The 7,907-nt window shown below is 39.9% G+C and overlaps 1 long non-coding RNA gene across 1 annotated transcript; it reads right to left on the reverse strand.

The window, feature by feature from the left end:
- Window positions 1–3,506: 3,506 nt before the first annotated feature.
- LOC146655291 (uncharacterized) lies at window positions 3,507–4,468 on the reverse strand. Its single transcript, XR_014914256.1, has 2 exons — window positions 4,354–4,468; window positions 3,507–3,754 (listed from the first exon to the last, which is right to left on the reverse strand). It is a non-coding gene; the product is annotated as an uncharacterized LOC146655291 (long non-coding RNA).
- Between the last annotated feature and the right edge of the window lie 3,439 nt (window positions 4,469–7,907).

The raw sequence follows: 7,907 nt of genomic DNA on the forward strand, positions 1-7,907 counted from the left end.
GCTTGGACAACTGCTCGTGACCTAAAGAAAACAAAAAAAGGAAAAGGCTATGAATAAGATAGGAAATAAATATGAAAAATTAAAAAGGGTAAATTTAACTAGGAAGGAATAGAATATAAATTAAGGTTAAAAATGAAATAACTATACAACACAAATTAGAATGAAGGGTAAATTTAACTGGGAAGAATAAGATAAAGATAAATATATAAATTAAAGTTGAAAATAAAATAACTGTACAACAAAATACACAATACACAATATAGAACTATATAAGAATGTATGAAGAAATCTAAATATAAATAAATATATACACAATAACAGCAGCTGTACAAGTATTAACCGGAAATGAAGAATATAGTGACCAGTGTTGTGCAAAACCAAAGTCCAGAAAGTCCAGTGTGTGTGTAAGAACCATATGTGTGGGTCAGTACTGTGTGGTGGTGTGATTGAGAGACCGTATCGCCTGCGGGAAGAAGCTCCTCCTCAGTCTCTCTGTGTTGGTCTTCAGGGAGCGGAATCGCTTTCCTGACCTCAACAGAGAGAACAGTCTGTTGTTGGGATGGCTGAGGTCCTTCACGATCTTCCTGGCCTTGGTCCAGCACCGCCTGCTGTAGATTGAGTGCAGGTCAGGGAGCTCGGAGCGGATGGTGCGCTCAGCTGACCGCACAACCCTCTGTAGAGCTCGTCTGTCCTGCATGGTGCTGTTCCCGAACCAGGTTAAGATGTTTCCCGCCAGGATGCTCTCTATGGTGCACGAGTAAAAGTTCCTGAGCACCTTGGAGGGCAGTTGGAAGTCTCTCAAGCGTCTGAGGTGGTAGAGACGCTGTCGGGCCTTTTTCACCACGGTGTTGATGTGACAGGACCATGACAGGTCCTGCGTGATGTGAACTCCGAGGTATTTGAAGCTGTCCACTCTCTCCACTGGGCACTCGTTGATGACGGGGGTCTGGTAGTTCCTCTCCTGCTTAGTGCTGAAGTCCACTATCAGCTCCTTTGTCTTACTGACGTTTAGAAGGAGGTTGTTCCTCTGGCACCAGTTCTCCAGATTCCTAATCTCCTTCAGGTAGGCCGTCTCGTTGTTATCAGAGATCAGGCCCACCACGACGGTGTCGTCAGCAAACTTGATGATGGTGGTGGAGCTGGTAGTGGCCACACAGTCATATGTGTACAAAGAGTACAGCAGGGGGCTCAGAACACACCCCTGGGGGGCTCCAGTGCTGAGAGTGGTGGAGGCTGAGACATGTCCGCCCATCCTTACTGCCTGTGGTCTGCCAGTTAGGAAGTTGGAGATCCACTGACACATAGATGAGCTGAGTCCCAGATGCTCCAGCTTGGTGGTGAGTGTGGAGGGAATTATGGTGTTAAATGCAGAGCTGTAGTCTATGAAGAGCATTTTAACATAATTCCCCCTTCTAGTGTCCAAGTGAGTGAGTGATGTGTGGAGGAGATGAGAGATGGCATCGTCTGTGGAACGATTTGGACGGTAAGCGAACTGTAGTGGGTCCAGTGTGTCTGGTAGTGAAGAAATGATGAAGTCTCTGACCAGGCGTTCAAAGCACTTCATCACTACTGAGGTGAGGGCTACAGGGCGATAGTCATTGAGAGAAGCAGGGTGGGGTTTCTTCGGGACAGGAACAATGATGGACTCTTTGAAGCATGTGGGGATCACCGACTGAGATAAAGAGATGTTGAATATCTCAGTGAACACAGGAGCTAGCTGGTATGCGCAGTCTCTTAGGATACGACCTGGGATGCCGTCTGGTCCTGCTGCTTTCCTGGTGTTCACTCTCTTGAAGGCTCTCCTTACTTCATGCTCGGAGATGACGAGCACGTTTCCGGTGCTGGCAGTACTTTCCCTAGTTCATTGTTATGAGTGTAAAGTGCACATGTTTTGATGCTTTTTTCAACAAAGTAGAACTATTTTAAATTTCTGAGAAAAGCTAAAGAACAATTATATGTTAAAATGCAGTACACATGTCAATCCTAATACAAAAACAATATGTCTGTGGTCATATTTCTGTATGATTGTGAAAACACTCCCCAAATACTTGATTGGGAACGTTTCTACACCCGATTATTTATGCAATCAGCCAATCATATGGCAATAGCGAAATGGATACAATCATGCAGATGCAGGTCAGGAGTTTGCGTTTACATCAAACATCAGAATGAGGAAAAGTTTATTCTCAGTGACTTTGATTGGGACATAATTGATGGTAGCAGATGGGCTGGTTTCAATTTTTCTGAAACTGCTAGTCTCATGGGAATTTCCAGCCACAAATATCTTTAGTTTACTCAGACTGATGAAAAGAAAAGAAAAAAGAGTGACCTGCAAATTTAGGATAGGAAATGCTTTTTTGGAGAGAAAGGTCAGAGGAGAATGGCTCGACTGGTTTGAACTCCGTTACTCTGCATAACTGGTGAGCAGAAAAGCATCTAAGAATCTCAGAATGAACAACACACTGATCCTTGCAGTGGATCAACAACAGCAACCACTTGAAGACCAGAAAGACTTGAAAACCTAAACCTGGTCACAAGGAATCTTTTTTCTGCTAAAGCTACAGATGTTAGCCATCATATAATGGCCACTTGTAATGATAATGCACCATGCTGTGACGCAGAAGCTGTCTTAAATTGGGATTCAAATTAAAATGAGGATTTTTTTAAAATTTGAAACAAGGCTTTCAAACAAAGAGACTGGCTTATGTAATTTATTAAGCTAGTCAAGTGCCATTTTCATGCCAAAATTATGGTTTGCTTTTTAACACAGAGCCACACATATAGCACACATGTATAGTCACACCATCTCTCTCTTAGTGTAAGAAATCAGTTAGTAAGACTCTTCGAGAAATAAACCTACTACAGGAAGAAAGAAAAAAATAAAACAGTCCAGGTGTTTCTTTGTCTGGTCTGCTTAGTGTCAAAGGTAATTGACTTCTTTCATTGTAAAGAGAAAAAGAAATAAATAGAATAAAATAGAAGAATGGAGGTGAAAGAGGGAGGAAACAAAGAAAGAAAGAAATCCAATTTCTAAGAGAATCCTGAGAAGCAAAAAGAGGGTTGGTGGTCTCAAATCCTGTTGAAATCACAACTGGGAGACAGACTAATCAATACTCTCTTACACACTCTTACACACTCAAGGATAGATTGATGAAAAGTAATAGTCTGAGATTGCTGTACACAGCAAATCCAGCATGTCCAAATTAACACTGTCGGATTTGATTTCAACACTATTAAAGTGTCTATATGGGTCCACACCAGAGAGTGTTAATTTAACTCTTTTTGGAGAGTTGGTACATTAACTCTGATTTAGTGTTAAACACCAAATCTGTCTGGAGTTGATAATTTAACACTTGGTGTTAAGAGTTTATATATTAACTCTCAAAGAGTATTTTAGTTTAACTACGTAAGAGTTATCTTCTAATTCATTCTAAAAAGCGGGAATTTTACTGTTCTGAACTTCTAGAAATTTATTTTGGAAATAAACATTTACTAAAAAGACGCAATGGTTTTTGAAAAACATTTATTCTGAACTGTGCACCACAATTTCAAAACATTTTCTGAAAGATGTAACAGTATACATGTTCTCACTTCATTAGAATTTTGTTTATCAAAAGGTCTGACATGGTAAATGCAAATAACAGCATTCTCATCACTTATTTCTTCAATACAATATGCATGTCCTTCATTCATCCCTTTGTGGAACTTCAACGCACTTCTGCTCTCCCCCATATTCCATCTTCACAAGCATATCCTGTGCGGAGATTGAATAAAAATTAGTTGACACTAATTATTGGCACAAATAATCCAGTAAACAATTGCAGCACAGTAAAAAAAAAAGAAAAAGGACTCCTCTTTGAGCCATTACTTGTGTAAAGTATTTTCACAAAAGACAAGGACACAGGCAACAGGTAATACTGAACTAAATGTAAAACCTCAACCTTTTTCATTTTTACCTAAACCGTGTGCACAAAACTCTGGAGGGATCTATGCTAATGTAGAATCCAGTCAGGACGTCTGCTACTGCTGTTTGCTCGTTGTTTTTTTTTTGTTTTTTTTATGTGCGATCGTTTTCAGGCTTCAAGTAGCACCATTATACCAACATTTCACATTCTAGACATTGTTTTAGGTGTATTTGACCAAAAGTTTGACTGAAAATTCACATGCAAGCTTTTTTTCAAGGCTGTGGTATTTGCCCGCAAACAATACCTTTCAGCTAGCTAAAACAGAATATTATGCTATCACCGAGCAACATGGCTAATGCCTTTCACACAGCTTTGTCTCAACTCCAAAGAGCCACAGAAGTAAAAGCTCATAATAATAATTGAAACAATCTTTGAAAAAATGACTTACCAAGCATGGCAAACAACTCAAATATGTAGAGCAAAATGTTCTGAAACGGCTTCACTTCAGCTTCGATTGGAGCCGTGCTGGGGGCGGAGTCTGTGAATTCACTCTATTGGTGTCATAGCCCCTCTAGGAGTTCAGAGTTAAGAGGTCAAGAGTTAATGTTTCCATTGTAACACCTCAAGATTTGACAGAGAAACACTCATTTTTAACACTCGATTTTAACTACTATCATTTTACACCTCAGAGTTACATTAAAAGAATGTGACTCTGCTTAGAGTAAAATTAACTCTACTTTTGCAAGAAGACTATTAACACCAAAACATTTAACACTTTTGAATTTGCTGTGTACGACTGATAAAGGAAAAAGGTGAGATCTACAACTCAAAATAATATTTATGAACACCGCGCAGTTGAAATGTTCATCGTCACAATATTTTATCCATTTGGATCATACAGTTTTGTATCATTTTTTTTAATTAATCGGAAACATTGAGCTTAGTATTAATATTGCATCACAACTTTGTTTACTTTTTTTGTTTACTTTTTGTTTTTGTTTTTTTTACATTGAAACAATTGGTATTGGATCAGTTGGCGCTAAAAGTCCCAAACAAAACATCACCCACAGCATTACACATCAACCACCATCAGCCTGAACTGTTGAGACGAGGTAGGATGAATCGATGCTTTCATGTTGTTTATGCCAAATTCTGACCTTCTGAATGTGGCTGCAGAAATTGCGATTCATCAGACAAAGCAACATATCTTCTATTGTCCAATTTTGTTGTGAGTTTTAGCCTCAGTTTCCTGTTCTGAGCTGTCAGGAGTTGCACCCTGTGTGGTCTTCTGCTGCTATAGCCCATCTGCGTCAAGTTTCAGTGTGTATTGTGCACCAGTCTCTGTAAAGCCTAGAGATGTGTGGAAAATGTAGATAATAAACCAGCAAATCAACAGTTTTCAGCAAACAAGAAATGCTCAGATCATCCCATCCTGCATGTGCAACCACATCACTTTCAAAGGCACTTAAATCACTTTTCCTAGACACTGTGTTGGTCGGTTTGAACTTTAGCGGGTCATCTTGACTATAGCTACAGGTCTTAAGTCACTTGTCATCCACCCATGTGTCCATGTTCTTATGCGTATCCAATTCAGGGTTGCAGGGGGACTGAAGTCTATCCCAGCTGCCTGGCATGACATGGAGGCGTCAGACTTTCTTGTATTTTTTAAGTAGTCCTGACTAATAGTTTTCCAGTCTTTTTTCTTTGGACATGTGGACTAGTAGGCCCATAAAACCTCTTTACAGGAATTCTAGTTCACCTCTATGAAAAAAGATCTTGATCCTTGATCCTATGAGTCTTACCCAGCAGATAATGCAGAGTTCTGGAGCCGATGTGAGTGAGAGGACTCACCCAGCCTGACTGCTTTGACGTCCAAGTGTCTTCCCTTCTTGCCCTGATATGAGGAAACCCAAGTAGCCTTCCAGGTCAATTCTTATCAGTCACACCTGTTATGACAGCTCCCCCCTCGATCGTGGCACTTTTTAATCCGAGTTGGTTTTAGAAGGCTGTACCGCAGGCTCTGAGGGAAGATGGAAAGCCCAGAACAACCTATTAGAGCTATTTGGACTATTAGAGATTAACACTCAGATTTACACCTTTATTGTTTCCCAAAGGGCAAATCACGTCAATTCTACTTTTTTAATCAACCCAGTCTGAGATAATGCTGATTTTGTTCTTTTCTTTGGGGGGAGAGGTTGATGGTGAGAGGCACTTCCAGCGCTGAAGATGTGAAGATGTATTCCACCTCAGTGCTCTGTGTTCACAGTTCATCCAGAGAGATGGACTCCTTAATATCTTAATCTCACATCTTCTCTAAGTTATAGTTCACAGGGAAAACCTTGAAAGTCTTGAGGATCTGCAGTCCATCTGGAGACTAATAGAATTATAATCCTGCATGGCATGATGATAAAAATGATGAAGATGAGCAGGAATAGAGTAAAATCCAAGTCCAATCTGTAATTCCAGTCCACTGTGACCAGTCTTCCTTTGACACCTCTGCTGGAATTTCAAGTGGTGAACTTTTGGAATTCAATCCTTTGAGGTGGTCATCTCACAGGGCATCGGAGACTGACCGAGAACACTTCCAGGCATCCCAATTTATACTTTGCCAAGCGCCCACTTTTCTTACTTTTATTCTTATTCATCATTTTAGCCAAACATCTTTATATTTACTGATTATGTTCTGATGAGTATTGAGCTTAATTAAGTATCAGGAAATTCCCATATGAATCATAATTCTGTGTTTAACCCTTACAAAATTACAAGATTTTTCATGTTCAAAAGTATATTGATGGTTTGGCGACACAGTTCTTATCTTCTCAAAGTCAGACACAAATAAAAAGGTCGAGGATGGCTCATGTCTACACACACATAATCTAAACATCAGAATAAACATTTTCAGACTGCATCTCTCTGCTAACATGTTGATCTGACTTATATTTTTGATTTATCTTTAAATAAAGAATAAAGATGAGCTACTTACCAGCAGATGGGGAAAGGCTCTGTTTTAGCACTCTGACCATTTTCAACACATTTTTAACACAAGGCTGGGTGTCAAGTCCTTTTTATCCCATCGGCTGTGATGGCAAGGGGCAGCCAGGGGGACTTCAATCTCTCTTCACTCAGACACTGGCTACTTGTTCACTCTCACCATGACAGAGGAAAGGGGTTTTTTGTGTGTGTGTTTGTTTTTGTTTGTTCTCTCTATACTTTGTTCCCACCAGCTTCTTGCAAAAATGTGAACATTTCTTTAACTGAATATAAGAGAAATATCATGATGTTTGACCACCATACAATACAATACCATCGCAAACACATCTGATTGGCAACAGTTTCATTTCTCAGCGTGACAACGACTTTAAACACATGTAGAGAGTTGAAAATAGCTTTCTAGTAAAATCTAGTATCAGAATTAAACTGGGGAAAACAGCCCAGTTGTTGTTGTGTTTTGTTGTGATTGTATCTTTGTACCTGTCATTTAAGATGCTATCCTACATCCAGCCGCTAGAGGGCGCATTACGCGCAGTGGTATCGAGTAGCGTTTTGGGGCACAGAGGAAGAATAAACCTTCCTGTTGTGAAACTGGCATCAGCTCAACGTGTGTCCCTTTTTCTATTCTTTATCACAGGTTAGTAAATGCATTTAAATGAATGTATACTGCAGACCTTACAAACGGACGATGTTGTTTATGTGGGTAATGAGCGCAACTCGCTAAAGAAATGGATTCATTCTGAGTTGTGTCTGAATTGTGGGTTAAGGCTGCAGGCTAAATGATGCTAATGCTAGCGGACTTGGCTAATGTGGAATACGGAGTGTGTGTGGGGAAGCTAATCTGACCTGTGAGAGATTTCTGGACTGAACTCTTGATGTATTATGCACTCTGATAAATGGGCTTCATACTACGTTTTATTCTTCTGGTTGATCTTGTGGTTATAAGAACAAGTTTGTGGTTTAATACAAAGACATTTATAAAGTGTTATAAGGAAACTGTTTGATCAATGC

This window comes from Rhamphochromis longiceps, linkage group LG13 (assembly GCF_057381845.1).
Source record: "Rhamphochromis longiceps isolate RC_006_pf linkage group LG13, R_longiceps_female_GT1.1, whole genome shotgun sequence".
NCBI classification, from domain to species: domain Eukaryota; kingdom Metazoa; phylum Chordata; class Actinopteri; order Cichliformes; family Cichlidae; genus Rhamphochromis; species Rhamphochromis longiceps.